Source organism: Magnolia sinica, chromosome 15 (genome assembly GCF_029962835.1).
Source record: "Magnolia sinica isolate HGM2019 chromosome 15, MsV1, whole genome shotgun sequence".
In the NCBI taxonomy this organism is placed as follows: Eukaryota; Viridiplantae; Streptophyta; class Magnoliopsida; order Magnoliales; family Magnoliaceae; genus Magnolia; species Magnolia sinica.
In genome coordinates, this window is record NC_080587.1 from 54,860,916 (window position 1) to 54,877,691 (window position 16,776).

Below are 16,776 nucleotides of genomic sequence, written 5' to 3' on the forward strand. Positions count from 1 at the left end.
CATAAATTGGCTCACCACACTCACTGCATAAGCAATATGTGGTCGTGTATGTGAGAGATAAATGAGCTTCCCAACCAATCTCTGGTACCTTCCTTTGTTTGTTGGCACTTGGTCGGGGTATTCTCCAAGTTTGTGATTCTGAACTATTGGTATATCTGCAGGTTTACATTCCAGTAATCCAACTTCTGATAATAAGTTTAGGGTATATTTTCGCTGAGATAAAAATATACCTAGCTTGGATCTAGCGACCTCAATCCCCAGAAAATACTTGAGCCCTCCCAAAATTTTCATTTCAAACATGGCTGCCAATTGTTCTTGAAGTTTCGAGATTTCCTCCTGATCATCTCCTGTAATAATCATGTCATCTACGTACACTATCAAAGCTATTATCTTGCTTCCTTGATGTTTCAAGAAGAGAGTATGGTCTGAATTACTTTGTCGAAAACCATACTTCCTCATAGCCAAGCTAAGCCATCCAAACCAGGCTCGAGGAGATTGTTTCAAGCCGTAAAATGTTCGTCGTAGTTTACATATAACTCTACCAGAGGTCGCCTCATACCTTGGGGGAACATCCATGTAGATCTCCTCCTCAAAATCTCCATGAAGGAAGGCATTCTTCACATCAAATTGATGTAACGGCCAGTCCAGGTTCGCTGCAAGAGATGCAGAACTCTAATAGTATTTAACTTGGCCACTGGTGAGAACGTCTCCTGATAATCTACCCCATATGTCTGAGTATAGCCTTTTGCTACTAGTCGTGCTTTGTAGCGCTCGATTGTTCCATCAACTTTGTACTTTATAGAGAATACCCATTTGCACCCTACTGTCTTCTTAAGTAAACACTTACGTTCATCCTAGTTTAAATCTGACCGTTGAAAAGCAGTCCGCATCTATATATCAAGCCATCCATCTGTTAATCTTCAAGACGAACCATCATGTCATTAACACAACCTATTGCTAGGACTTGATCGCCTCAATAGGTAAATCAAACTATCCAGTGGCCATATAATATTTAATAAGAATATTATTTTTATTTTATATTTTACACAAACATAGATCAAAAAGAAGCACATATGCATTTTGATAATTTAGTTGTCATATAACAGTGTACGAAAATATACTGTTATAGAGGGATATGTATACATTTAAAGTATATAAAATATTATGAAAATAATATTATATTAAATAAACATAATGAGCAAAAATGTCACAATACATAATTGAATTGTAGATATTAGTGTGGTGATACATCTTTTATGAATATGTATACAAAATTTTATAGACAATTAATAAAAATTGTACAGTAGTGAACACAACTATGATGTTAATCAAATATAATATTATACCATTTTCAATTCGTTTATATGTATATTATAACATTATATATTAATAAACCTGCGATCAATAGCATGTATACAGTAGTATATTAATATTAAAATTAAATGTATATGAGACTTTAATTATAAGCAATAGGCAATAGCAATAAAATTTAAATTAGTATTGGTTAGCAATGCATGATGTGAGCCTTACAAATGGCCCCTTGGACCTTTTCAACAGTTGATGTCCAATTTTAGGGTGATATGACCATTAGATCGACGTAACTGACACTTGAAGATCTTGATTCGGTTGGTATGGCCCACCTGAGCCTTGGATCTGCCCCATCCTTGGTCAAGGGCTTTGATTTGGCCCACCAAATGGAATGGATGGTGTGGATTTATCACAAACATCACAGCGGACCCCACTTAGCAGGGTGCATGTACACAGCTGGTGCACACTCGCTGTGCACCGGATGGCTCAGACCGGTCAGCACGGGTTGACCCGTGCTTCTCCAAAAATGGAGAGTTTCTCTCTCTCTCTCCCTCTGTTTTTGCCAACAACGGACGGACGTCCATTTTCCTTATTAATGGCCCACCATCGTCATCTACCCGAAAAATCCAAACCGTCCATCGTGTCCAGGGCTTGGGTCCCACCAAAACTCAACTCGTCTCACACGTTGAAATGCACCTGCGTGCACACAACCCTTGCCACAAAAATGGATGTTGCTTCTCCTTGCCGGCTAGCACGATCCGCCTGAGAGGAGAACCCTCATTCCCAGCCGTCCATCCTAGTGAGATCGTAGTCGTCCTAGCTAGGTCTTTAGAAAAGGAAAGAGGATAAGAGAGAGAGAGAGAGAACAACCGTTTCTCCACAAGCTCTCCCCACTGCTCGAACCTCCTCCCAATCTTCGCTGGAGCTCATTGGTAAGCTCTCTGGGGTCCTCACGAATGGCCTGATGGGGTTGGATTTGAAGAAGAGGTGGTGATGGCAAGAATGGCCTTCCTCTTCCTTGTTTGAGCCGCACCGGGTCGTCCCAAGTCAAGGTGAAATCAGGTTGCACCAAAGCGTCTGCTGGCAGTTATGGGGAGGAAGTGAGAGCAAGAAAAAAAATCAAAAGAAGAGAATGGAGAGGGGTTGTTGCTGTCACTGCCGCACCACCTGTACTCAGATCTACCCGAGCTTGGGCCGAGTCAGGGTGGGCTTGGCCTGCATTGCTGGAAGTCTAACATAAGCAGGAAAGAAAAGATAGAAAGGAAGAAAAAAAAGGGGAAGAAAAGAAGGGTAAGGAGAAGAAGCAGAAACTGAAGAAAGAGAGCAGAGTAAGAGGAGAGGCAGGTGAGCTGTGTGGCGCTGAGTCGTTGGACCGAGTCGGGTTGCACTTGGTGGCCATTGTGGGCTGTTTCCAGTAGGGAGATGGGAAAGGAAGAAAAGAGAATAAGAAAGGAAGAAAGAAATGGGGAGGGAAGGAGAAGAAGAAATGGAGATAGAACCGAGTCAACTTAGTCTAGGACCGAGTCTAGCTGAGTTTGGGTTACGCTCAATAAGCCACATCTTAAGGTGAGCCCACATTCTCTTTCCATATAGAAATTATTTCAGGTATATTGTTATTATCATAATCATCATTAGAAATGTTAATATTATATTTGAATGGCCAGTAGTAGGTTATCTATATTAATATTAGTCGTTACATGTAAAAATCATCATTATTAAATATTGAGTTTTATTCTGTCTACCTTAAATATTATCATTGGCGATTAAAGCGTACTATTCATTTTATTACAATAACTATTAGTACCTTGATTTGTAAACATTAAGTATATTGTTAATATTAACAATCCTTTTGAAATTTTTAGTATCATTGGCATTAGTCCTTATTATAGCACTATTTGTAGAAATTTTATTATTATTACTTGAATTATTTAAGGGATTATCAGTAATTATAAAAATATTAGATGATGTTAATACGTTTAAATATGAACTTATGGACTGTTATTATTATATGGATGGAATAATACCCCTATTAGGAAAATTAATTGGCCCATTGTACAATAATAATAATGATAATAATATTGATAATAAATTAGTATCCAAATCCCAGGATCTAAGTTTGAAATTAAACCCAAGGATGAAAACCAGAATTCTACATTAAAAAACTAAGAAATTGAAACCCTAGGACAATACTGTAACGTCTCGGAAAAATCCGTACAAAGACCTGAGTATTACCTTAGGCAGAAATCACTAAGGACTGAATCATTTAGAAATTAGATGAAAAATTAATTAAGTGCTAAGCTAATTAATTAGTAGATTAGCTTGAACCACTTTCTATACGAACTGCAAGACACAAAACTGGTAGAATCGCTAACTCTACATTACCTAAAAACCTAGGATAAATCTCAAAACTCAGTTGCTCTCGGGAGCACACTGAAATCTCGTATCGGACCTGGACCGTGCGTTGAAAGTCAGATTACAACGAAACTATACAGTTATGACCACCTTACTGGGCTTGACAAGCATCATAGGAATCAAGTCCAAACAATATCCAGAAACACACAACTTGAGCCTGCAGTGAAGTGTGTGAGAAATGCGAATATCTTTAGAAAATGAATTCAAACTTAAGTAACTTGGGTCGTTCGTTGGCAGGCCAAATTTAAGGTTTCAGAACATCAGATTCTGACCCAACTACACCCTTGGATCAAGAAAATTTTCTTATACAAGTCAGTGTACTTGTGGCCCCGATCGAGTGCCGATAACTGTTGAACTGAAACTGGTCCTCCACGGTCGATCCACAAATTCGATCAAACCAAAATTGTTACCCGACATAGATCCATTGTCAAGGAACTTTCTCCAGACCGTATGCAGGTAATGGACCTCGAGATGAGCTCCGTTGGCCCGAATCAACCACCTCTTGGCTATAACCTAAGTATATCATGGCCCTGGGGCCATTGACATCACTTCTGGGCCTATTTAAAGCCCTAAACCCACCCCTCTCTCATTCCATACGAATTTCCTAAAACTCTAGGAGAGAGAAGAGAGAAAAGAGGAGAAAAGAGTGAGGAGAAGAGAGTGAGATCAGTGGTTTGTTGCTGGGATTCACTCCCACCACTCCACGTGCCGAATCATCCCTCCTGTATCGCTACACTATCGAATCCAAGTCCATTTTTGGATAAGGAATCCTAACCCTAATCTGTTTTAGGGATCCAAATAGAGAAACCGGTGAAATAGCTAACTTATTTCAATGTTTAGGTAGCAGTTGTGCCGTAGATAAAGACGTGGTGTACGAACTGAGTTCGTAACGAGCGTACTAACGAAAGGTGCGGACTATAAATATTTAGGTTATGGTTTTTAAGGCTTTCAATGTCAATTAATGATTTATGACTGACTTGATTATTGTCACATGTATTTAGATGCGATGTTTTCCGTATATTACACGTATATATATACGAACTATGTTGAATATAATGCATTCCATGTGTTTGTTGAAATGTTTGAATGAATATGGAATCATGATTTGTGCTTGCCATGATTATTGATTGAGAATACATGATTGTTGTATATGTGGCAACTCCTTGTAAAAGGATTTGCTATAATATATGTTATAACAAATTTATTACATGTACATTGATATGTGTAGTTTAAGTGTTTGATAAAATGTCTAAATGAGAAAATGCTTATTGAAATGTATTTAATGAGAGTGTTGAGATAGGATTCTCAATTAACTTATCTATAGTTACTGTTTCCTTCATGTAACCTATCTTACTACTACGTGAGTTATGAATGAAACGCCTATATATGACAACATGTGTACTATGTATTTGTTAAAATGCTAAAAATGAGATTTATATTTGAATTGGTCATCATATGCTGTTTGACTATCACATATGAATGTCTATTGTATTTGAGTATGATTGGGACTAATACGTAGTCCAGGCAATCGGTAATGGTTTACGATCAGTGACCGAACTAGTTCGCTACGACAGATACGTTCGATGAATCTGAGTCGTACAGTGATTATCGAAAGTGGTTAGGCCACGAGGAGTGCGTATGCGCTCCATGTCGATTAATTTAACGTGCGCTCGTACCAGTCGAGCTTGTCAAATAACTCAATTGGCCTAATGTATGTTCATCATGTATGGACGCTACTGCTTGAATCTAAGATACCACATACCAGTGAAAAGCCTGTTTAACCTTGTACCACGATCCACTAAGATTCATAAGCCGGGCATGGTGGTATGGGACACCGTGGTCTAGCTGTTGGCCTATGCTGGGGTGACGAGCCTCCTCGTAGTATCCAATGAGTAAACCAAACTCATGAGTTGAATACGGTGGTATGGGATACTATATTCAAGTTGTCGGCTTACACTAAGGTGAAGAGCCTTTCTGTAGTGATCTTAAGCATAAACTACACCTACGCTAAGGTGACGAGCCTCTCCTTAGCGACTTGAACTTGTCTATCCTCTGCTTTTCAATCAGGGGTGATGTTGCCTTATAACTTGCCTATCGTATGTGATTAACTAGGATTGACGACCCTAGATGGATCATTATTTGGGTAAATGATATAAAGGGAGGTACCTTAGCTTCCTGAACCTACTGTATAAATAAGCCTAATTAAATATTGGTTAACATGACCATGCACCGCATTGCATGTACTTTGGCGAGGAAGTGCATGTGTCAGGAGTGGTGCATGCACGATCATGAGATGATGTCGCTGATAGAGTGCAGGTGAGGGCATGCATCATTATTACATACCATTCTTGCATTAACAAGAGTACTTAGGATATGATTGTTGTATTGCTTTATCATTACTGCTTGACTGAATTGATAACATATTAACCTTTGCCTTATAGCTCCACTGAGTTGATCACTCACTCCCACTCTGGGACGGTGTTTTAAAACACCAACTAAACTCTGTTGTAGCTACATGTGATGGCAATGCTTACGAGGCGGAGCCTGACTTTTGTGATGACAAGGAGTTCTCCTACATGCAACTCTCTTGCGGGTCTATGTAGACCTGGAGTTGCATCGACGGGGTTATAGGGATACAGATTAGATGCCATTACATTATATTATTTTATAAATTTTAGAACTATACATGTAATTATTTAACCTGGTGACATGTTCATACTCTAGGGACTTATAACCACTTATATGCTTTATATATTTATCACAGTCTCCCGCTTGCATAATCTAATTATTTCTGGAGTATGATATGCTGATTTAGTGTAATCCCATTCATGTTTAATGCATTAATACGGACAACATTTAATCATCATTATCTATGTTGCATAAGTGATGCGTTGGAACTTAAGAGCTGAGCTTCTGCTCGACTCTCGATTTTTAGGGCATTACAAGTTCGTATCAGAGCATGATTTGGATTAAACTGGACCTGGGTTATGGTAACATGACACACACTGACGTACTTTGACTTAGGCAGGAGCGATAAAAATGTAGAAACGAATGTAGGAGCCCAAGTTTCACCAACAGGCGAAATTGACCATTGAAACAGGACCTGTATGCATCTGTGATCATGCAAGATAATCCCATTTCTTTTCTAGACCGTCAATCGATGGGTTTAGACGATAATTCATCCTATTCCACACTAAAATGACTGGAACGCATGAATATGCGTGAGATGGATGTAGAAAACGTTTCCAACAGACTCGGGAGCCTAAATGGCGCAAATCGGGGGGAACCAAAGTGGCCCCCACACATTTTCGGCATCCCGGGGGGGATGCCATCGCCCTAAGTCCAGTGGACCATGATGGCATCACGCCTACCGTGAGGCCTCGCGGTCCAGCTATAGCGGACCGTATCAGGCCGATGATGTACACGCGTGTGGGGCCTTGCACGTTCACGTGGGACCACTCTATATGTTCCCTTTTACTTCATTCTTCCATTTTCAAGTTTCCAAACCCCTTCAAGCTCTCAAAAATCTAATTTTTCTCTTGCAAATCTCCCTACTATTCTCAAATCTTCGTCTTCATCATCACTACATACCCACCTCCCACCCTTCCTTTCAAACCCATCTCCTATCTCCCTCATTTCCTCCCATTTGAGCACACAAACCCTCCTTTCTATCTCAAAAATCTCAAAGTCCACCAATCCATCCCATCCCTCCATCTTATTTCACTCTCATGGCTCTTTTCGAACTCGTGGCTGTTATCTTCTCTCTCTCCATGCTTCTTTTCCTCATGGGAATGAAGAGGGCTTCCACAGATGAAGCTGGGCCTAGCCGCCCTACTCATCTAAGAAAGCAAAAATCAGGCATCGAAGCAAGTACAAGCACCGCACAAGAGCTGAGGACGAAGCGAGATCTCGATCCTCAAATTCCGCTCGAAAGGGGCCTACAGCTGGACATGGCATATGGTAGGTTCCGGGGTCATCGAGTTCTCTGTAAAGAACACCTAGACGAAAAGCTATTTGGATTATATTCGGTGATGGACCTCCTATTGGACGCCGGATGAGGGCCCATATTTGAAGGCAAGTCACGTATGTGTGAGAGTACTGTCCGAGCCTTCTACGCCCACATATGGGACTCATCACTAGAGCCTTTACAGTTCACTATTCCCGTGGGAAGGCAGGAATCCACAATTGATGTTGTTGTGATAGCTCGAATTATGGGGATGGAGCATGGTGAGTTTCATCTAGTGAGAAGAATCTTAGGAGTGTGTGTGAAAGAGATCGCCACACACGATTTCTTTGCGGCCGCCTGATCCACTGGAATCGAGGCAACTGCCTCCCAGCGACCAAGATGACTCATGACTTCCACCTACTCCACCACATATTCACACACAATGTGTATCCTAGGTAGAGTAATCGCTCCGAATGCACGCGTTTGATGGTGGACTTCCTATACAAGCTGGGTAGGGAGACAAGCTATGCCTGCCTATATTTGTCCTACTACAGATAGTTTAGACCGCATGCTCTCCTAGGACTGACATTTCACTCCTGTTCGACCAACTTATATGCAAGCTGGCTCGTGAATTCGGCTATCGACTTAATACGGAGCTTGTGCCGATCCACTACATTAATGACGCTATGCTCAACAACATGGAATTTGACCCTTGACAACATCAAGCCCGACTCGATGGGAGTGGGGATGAGACGGGAAGTGAAGAGGAAGAAAGTGATGAAGAAGAGGACGAAAATGAAATAGAGGAAGGAAGTGAAGAAGAGGGAGAGCAGGAAGAGGAAGAATAGGAGGTCCAAGACTCTGATGGGGGCTCTCCTCCTACTACACATGAGCGCCACCATGATCGGGCTGCTTTAGAAGGCCGCTTGGCTCAGATTGAGGAGAGCCAAATCACCTTGAGACAGGAGGTCAGAGAGACCCAAGCGAAGCTTGAAGAGAGCCAGGCCTAAATGAAGTAGAAATTTAAGAAGGTGTCTCGCACCTTGAAGGCTCTCCTGTGCTGTATGCAGGACAAGGGCGCTCCCCCACCATCACCAGATTCAGATGACTAGTCCTATGTTGTAGTTATCATTAGGTCTTTTCTTTCCTTATTTTTCTTGCTTTCTATGTTATAGCCTTGATAGGCTTAGTAGTATGGTAGAGTGGTTGGTATGTTTTAGTGTTTAAAAACTTTGTTTAGATTAGCTCACATGCATCTTCTGTCATGATACATGTAAAACTACATCTCATGTATTGTGACAATTTTGGTTAAATGAAATGCATGCAGCTCCTTTTATTATGAAATGTGTAGGATGCTTGAGAAATTGAGTGTTGTTATGATAAATCTCACACACGTTACACCCTATGTTGTATATAAGGAATGCCACCTAAGGCCACTCAGAGTATGACATGTCTTACACTTGGCGAATCAATTGATGGGGCACCTCCCCTAAGAGATAGCCATACAGACCTCAGTTTAGGCCCGAATCACAAGACTATGCTGGATTCTCAACCAGCCACATGCCCTATAAATGGGCCGACACCTTTTGCACCACTAGTTCCAAAACAGAACCGCGCGTCTACCTCGACGCCATACATGCCTCAGGCAGCTCCTCCTCTTGATAGGCTGCAGCAAATGATGCTCCTTATGCAGCAGCAATAGTAGATTTGGACCACCATCACTGGGGTCATTGCCTAGAACATGAATGTGGTTCTGCTTGCACCACCAGTGCACCCTGCTGGAAACTTGAATGCCAGCGGCTTATTAGAACGATTCCAACGCTTTCGACCTCCCACTTTTATGGGTACTCATAGACCCGAGGAGGCCGAATATTGGCTTGACCGCATCTCTAAGATGCTGAAGCCGCTGCACTGCACTGAGGCAGAACAGGTTGAGTTGGTTATGTATATGATTGAAAAGGAAGTCAGTCTCTGGTGGGACAGCATCCTTTGGACCGTTCCCAAGGGGTATGTGTGGACATAAGATGCCTTTGAGACCTACTTCCACGGGAAGTATTTCCCCTTCACCTACCGTAACGAGAAGGAGAGTGAATTCCTTCACCTCCGTCAGGGAGGAATGACTGTGGCTGATTATGAAAATAGATTCATGGAGCTGGCTAGATATGCTCCCTTGATACAGCAGGCGAGCCGATGAAGATGCGACGTTTCTCATATGATCTGAGGCTCGATATCCTCACAAAGATGCATTGCGCTAACATTTCCAACTATGCTGAGCTAGTGAACATGTCTCTGCGAGCCAAGCAGGACGGGGACAGACTATCTCGTTCACGTGTTCCCATGGGTCCGACGCCTCGACCAGATTTGCCAAGTAGACTATTCCTCGGCAAGAGGCCACGAGCAGATTCGTCTCCTCGGCTTATTGCTTCACCAACCCAGCTGAGGCGATCAGATCTGTCGTGCACCTACTGCAAGAGGTTGGGCCATGCAGATGCTTACTGCTTCACCAAGATGAGGGATAACGGCTTCTCACCGCCTTAAAAGATCAATCGCCAGTTTCCTCAAGCTATCTCGGCTCCACATCTACGTTCAGTACCACCAGCACAGCCTTTCTATAGGCTGAATGTACCTCATAGTAGGCCGCCTCAATGACTTATGGTACCGCAATCAAATCATCCTCAACAAGCTCGTGTGCACTTACTTACAGTTGAGGCATCCGAGACAATAATTGTAGCATCACCAGCTTTCGAAGTCACGACACATATCCAAGGTACACCAGTCTTCCTATTGGTGGATACCGGGTCCACTATTTCACTCATATCATGCGCAGCAGTCAAGCGACTAGGGTTGGTAACTATTCCCGTGGTTGGGGTGAGGCTCCTTACTACCATAGGGACCTTCTCAGACTCCACCAAGACTTGTAGAGATTGTTCGATAGGCTTGGGGAGAAGAACAATGCTTGTTGACCTGATGTCGCCCTATAATGTCATTATAACGTCATTCTCGGTATGGATTGACTCATTGAAATGAAGGCAGAGATCGATTACGATACTAGGGTGGTGACAGGCCATAGACCTAAGGGCATGACCTTTACTTTCCCAGTTCAGGTCAGTCGGTACTATCGTGTTAGTTGTTATGCTACATTGCTAGAGCATGTTGATGGTCCGACACTTGGGAGCACACCTGTAGTCTGAGATTTCACGGATGTGTTCAGGACGATACCTGGACTACCTCCTCAGCATGAGCTCGACTTTACCATCGACCTAGTGCCAAGCGCGACACATATATCTCTACCGACGTATCGCATGCCTCCGTGTGAGATGGAGGAACTGAGAAGACAGATCGATGATCTGTTGGATGCAGGCTTTATACACGACCGAGTGTATCTCCTTGGGGAGCACACATGCTATTTGTGAAGAAGAAAGATGGATCACTACGATTGTGTATTGATTATCGCAGATTGAACCAAGTGACAGTGAAGAACAAGTATCCTTTGCCTAGGATAAATGATCTGTTCGATCAGTTGATAGGGGCTTAGTATTTTTTAAAGATCGACTTACATTCAGGGTATTACCAGTTGCACATCAGGGATGAAGATGTGTAGAAGACAGCATTCAGAACTAGCTTTGGGCACTACGAGTTCCTTGTGATGTCGTTTGGACTCACAAACGTACCCACCGTGTTCATGGACATGATGAACCGGGTGTTTCAGCCGTATCTATACCGATTCATCATCGTATTTATAGATGAGGTTCTGATATACTCCAAGAGTCGGAAGGATCACAAGGAGCACCTGCGAGCAGTCTTTGATACGCTTAGGAAGAACCAGTTGTTTGCCCAGTATAAGAAGTGTGACTTCTAGAAAGAAGAGGTCAAGTTCCTGAGAAATGTGGTGTCCAAGGAAGGAATAGCTGTGGACCTTGATAAGGTGACCGCAGTTCAGGACTGGGAGCAGCCCGGTTCGGTTACTGAAGTGAGAAGTTTCCTTGGCCTGGTAAGTTACTATTGTCAATTCATTAGGGACTTTTCCAAGATAGTCAGACCATTGTCTCAGCTCACTCGGAAGGATCTCAAGTTTGCCTAGAATGAGAAGGTAGAAGCAACCTTTCAAGGCCAATCTTCTGGTAGATGCGTTGAGCCGCAAGAAGACGATAGCATTTGCAGCTCTGCTGATGATCGATGAATGAAACATGGTAGAGTTTGTGCGAGACTTTGAGCAGAAACTTACGGTAGAGGAACCGTTCGAGAGCATCACATATATTCGTGTACAGCCACTTATTGATGACCGAATCATTGTGGCTCAGAAGGAAGATAAAGGGTTGGCAGAGTTGAGAAAGCGAGCTAGTGACGATGAAGACTCGGAATGGAGAGTTGGTTCAGATGAGGGTTTACGTTATCCAGGCCGCCTATGCGTCTTAAATCTTCATGACTTAAGAAGAGAAGTTCTCGAAGTTGCTCACAATTCAAGGATGACGATGCATCCTGGTAGTATGAAGATGTATCGAGATATGAAGCGTTTGTACTGGTGGGACAACATGAAGGCCCACATAGCAGACTATATATCCCGTTGTCTCGCGTGCCAGCAGGTCAAGGCCGAACATCGCCGACCAGGTTTACTTCAGCCCATGCCCATAGCTGAATGGAAATGGGATTTCATATCTATGGATTTCATTTTAGGGTTACCGAAGATGAGGAAGGGACATGACTCCATTTGGTTGATTGTGGACCAGTTGATGAAATTGGCTCATTTTCTCCTGAATAGAGTTTTAAACTCAGCAGACGATTTAGCCAGGCTATACATCAAGGAGATAGTACATCTGCATGGAGTTCTTATGGAGATCGTGTCGGATCGAGACGCGCGATTCACATCTATCTTCTGGACTCTTATCCAGGAAGCAATGAGTGTGAAACTGAAGTTCAGTACCACGTTCCACCCACAAACTGACAGGTAGACGGAACAGGTAAATTAGCTGTTGGAAGATATGTTGTAGGCATGTGTGCTGGATTTTAAGGATAGTTGGGATGAATGTCTTCCCTATGCTGAGTTCGCTTATAACAACAGTTTTCAAGCGAGCATTAGCATGACTCCCTACGAGGCCTTATATGGTCGCCCATGTCAAGCACCGCATTGCTGGGCAGAGGTTGGTGAGAAGAGTTTGATTGGCCCGGAGTTAGTGCAGGTGACCTCAGAGAAGATCGACATTAACAGGCGTCGACTTCTGGCGGCACAGAGCAGACAAAACAGTTATGCCGATATAAGACGGCGACCGCTAGAATTTGAGGTTAGGGACCATGTGTTTCTGAAGATTTCCCCAATGAAGGGAGTCCTCTGGTTTGGAAAGAAAGGGAAACTCACATTGAGATTCATTGGCTCATTCCAAATACTATACCGAGTGGGGGTGGTAACGTACCGCCTTGCTTTACCCACGCCACTCGCAGGAGTGCACAACGTATTCCATGTATCGATACTGAAGAAATATGTTCCTGACCCTTCCCACATTATCAAATGGGAGCAGGTACAGTTGAGTGAGAATGCTACTTATGTACTACGACTGATGCGTATCCTAGACAGGAAAGAACAGGTGCGGCGCAGTAAGGTTATCCCGCTTGTGAAGGTATTGTTGACGCATCACACTAAGGAAGAGGCTATGTGGGAAACAGAAGTCGAGGTCCATAAGAACTACCCTTAGATTCTCGAGGAGTACGAAAAGGTTCTAATTTCGAGGATGAAATTTTTCTTTAACGGGGGTTAGATTATAACGTCTCGAAAAAATCTGTACAAAGACCCGAGTATCACCTCAGGCAGAAATCACTAAGGACCGAATCCTTTAAAAATTAGATGAAAAATTAAGTAAGTGCTAAACTAACTAATTAGTAGATTAGCTTGAACCATTTTCTATACGAACTACAAGACCCAAAATTGGTAGAATCGCTAACTCTACATTACCTAAAAACCTAGGATAAATCTCAAAACTCAGTTGCTCTTGGGAGCACATTGAAACCCCGTATTGGACCTAAACCGCGCGTCGAAAGTCTAATTACCATGAAACTATAAGGTTATGACCGCCTTACTGGGCTTGACAAGCATCATGGGAAACAAGTCCAAATAGTATCCAGAAACACACAACTTGAGCATGGAGAGAAGTGTGTGAGAAACGTGAATATCTTTAGAAATGAATTCAAACTTAAGTGATTTAGGCAATTCATTTGCAGGCCAAAATTAAGGTTTCAGACCGTCAAATTCTACCCAACTACACCATTGGATCAGGGAAATTTTCTTAGAAAAGTCGGTGTACTTGTGGCCCTGATCGAGTGACGATAACCGTTGAACTGAAACTGGTCCTCCACGATCGATCCATAAATATGATCAGACTAAAATTGTAACCTGACATAGATCCATTGTCAGGGAACTTTCTCCGGACCGTATGCAGGTAATGGACCTCCAGATGAGCTCCATTGGCCCGAAACAGCCACCTCTTGGCTGTAACCTAAGTATGTCATGGCCCTGGGGCCATTGACATCACTTTTGGGCCTATTTAAAGCCCTAAACCCACCCCTCTCTCATTCCACACGAATTTCCTAAAACCCTAGGAGAGAGAAGAGAGAAAAGAGGAGAAAAGAGTGAGGATAAGAGAGTGAGATCAGTGGTTTGTTGCTGGGATTCACTCCCACCACTTCACGTGCCGAATCATCCCTCGTGTATCACTACACCATCGAATCCAAGTCTATTTTTGGGTAAGGAATCCTAACTCTAATCTGTTTTAGGGATCCAAATAGAGAAACCAGTGAAATAGCTAACCTATTTCAATGTTTAGGTAGCAGTTGTGCTGTAGATAAAGACGTGGTGTACGAACCAAGTTCGTAACGAGAGTATTGACGAAAGGTGTGGATTATAAATGTTTAGGTTATGGTTTTCAAGGCTTTCAATGTCAGTTAATGATTTATGACTAACTTGATTGCTGTCACATGTATTTAGATGAGATATTTCCTGTATATTATACATATATACGAACTATGTTGAATATAATGCATTCCATGTGTTTGTTGAAATGTTTGAATGAATATGGAATCATGATTTGTACTTGCCATGATTATTAATTGAGAATACATGATTGTTGTATGTGTGGCAACTCCTTGTGAAAGGATTTGCTATAATATATGTTATAATAAATTTATTACATGTACGTTGATATGTATAGTCTAAGTATTTGATAAAATGCCTGAATGAGAAAATGCTTGTTAAAATGTATTTAATGAGGGTGTTTAGATAGGATTCTCAATTACCTTATCTATAGTTACAGTTTCCTTCATGTAACCTATCTTGCTACTACGTGAGTTATGGATGAAACGCCTATATATGACAACATGTGTACTATGTGTTTGTTAAAATGTTAAAATGAGATTTATATTTGAATTGATCATTACATGTTGTTTGACTATCACATATGAATGTCTATTGTATTTGAGTATGATTGGGACTAATACGTAGTCCAGGCAATCGGTAACGGTTTACGATCAGTGGCCGAACTAGTTCGCCACGATGGATACGTTCGATGAATCTGAGTCGTACGGTGATTATCGACAGTGGTTAGGCCACGAGGAGTGCGTATCCACTCCATGTCGATTAATTTAACGTGCGCTCATACCAGTCGAGCTTCTCAAGTAACTCGATTGGCCTAATGTATGTTCACCATGTATGGACGCTACTGCTTGAATCTAAAGTACCACTTACCAGCGAAAAGCTCATTTAACCTTGGTACCATGATCCGCTAAGACTCATGAGCTGAGTATGGTGGTATGTGACACTGTGGTCGAGCTGTCGGGATAGCTGGGGTGACGAGCCTCCCCGTAGTGTCTAGTAAACAAACCAAACTCATGAGCTGAATATGGTGGTATGGGATACTGTATTCGAACTGTCGGCCTACGCTAAGGTGAAGAGCCTTTCCGTAGTGACCTTGAGTATAAACTAGGCCTACGCTGAGGTGACGAGCCTCTCCGTAGCGACTTGAACTTGCCTATCCACTGCTTTTCAATCAGGGGTGATGTTGCCCTATAACTTACCTATCGTATGTGATTAACTAGGATTAACAACCCTAGATGGATCATTGTTTGGGTAAATGATATAAATGGAGGTACCTTAGCTTCTCGAACCTGCTGTATAAATAAGCCTAATTAAATATTGGTTAACATGACCATGCACCGCATTGCATGTGCTTTGGCGAGGAAGTGCACGTGTCCGGAGTGGTGCATGCACGATTGTGAGATGATGTCGCTGAGGGAATGCAGGCGAGGGCATGCATCATTATCATATACCATTCTACATTAACAAGAGTACTTAGGATATGATTGTTGTATTACTTTATCATTACTGCTTGACTAAATTGATAACATGTTAACCTTTACCTTATAGCTCCACTGAGTTGATCACTCACTCCCACTCTGGGATGGTATTTTAAAACACCAACCAGACTCTGTTGTAGATATAGGTGATGGCGATGCTTATGAGGCGGAGCCTAACTTTTATGATGACGAGGAGTTCTCCTACATGCAACTCTCTAGCGGGTCTATGTAGAGCTGGAATTGCGTCGATGGGGTTACTGGGATACGGATTATATCATTACATTATATGTAGAGCTAGAGTTGCCATTACATTATATCATTTTATAAATTTTGGAACTATACATGTAATTATTTAACCTGGTGACATGTTCATACTCTGGGTACTTACAACCACTTATATGCTTTATATATTTATCACAATCTTCTGCTTACATAATTTAATTGTTTCTGGAGTATGATATGCTGATTTAGTGTAATCCCATTCATGTTTAATGCACTAATATGGACAACATTTAATCATCATTATCTATGTTGCATAAGTGATGCATTAGAACTCGGGAGCTGAACTTCTGCTCGACCCCCGATTTTCAGAGCATTACAAATACTTTGAACACGAATGGTGAAGTTAATCTAATGTTACAATTTCATAACTCATGATAGGATCCAAGCCTAAGGGCGTGCGCACTTCCTAATAACATTAGAAGGCAAGTCGATAAATAAGGTGATGACTCTTCCCCTTAAGCTTTCCATCTTCCCATTAGCTTAAGTTATAG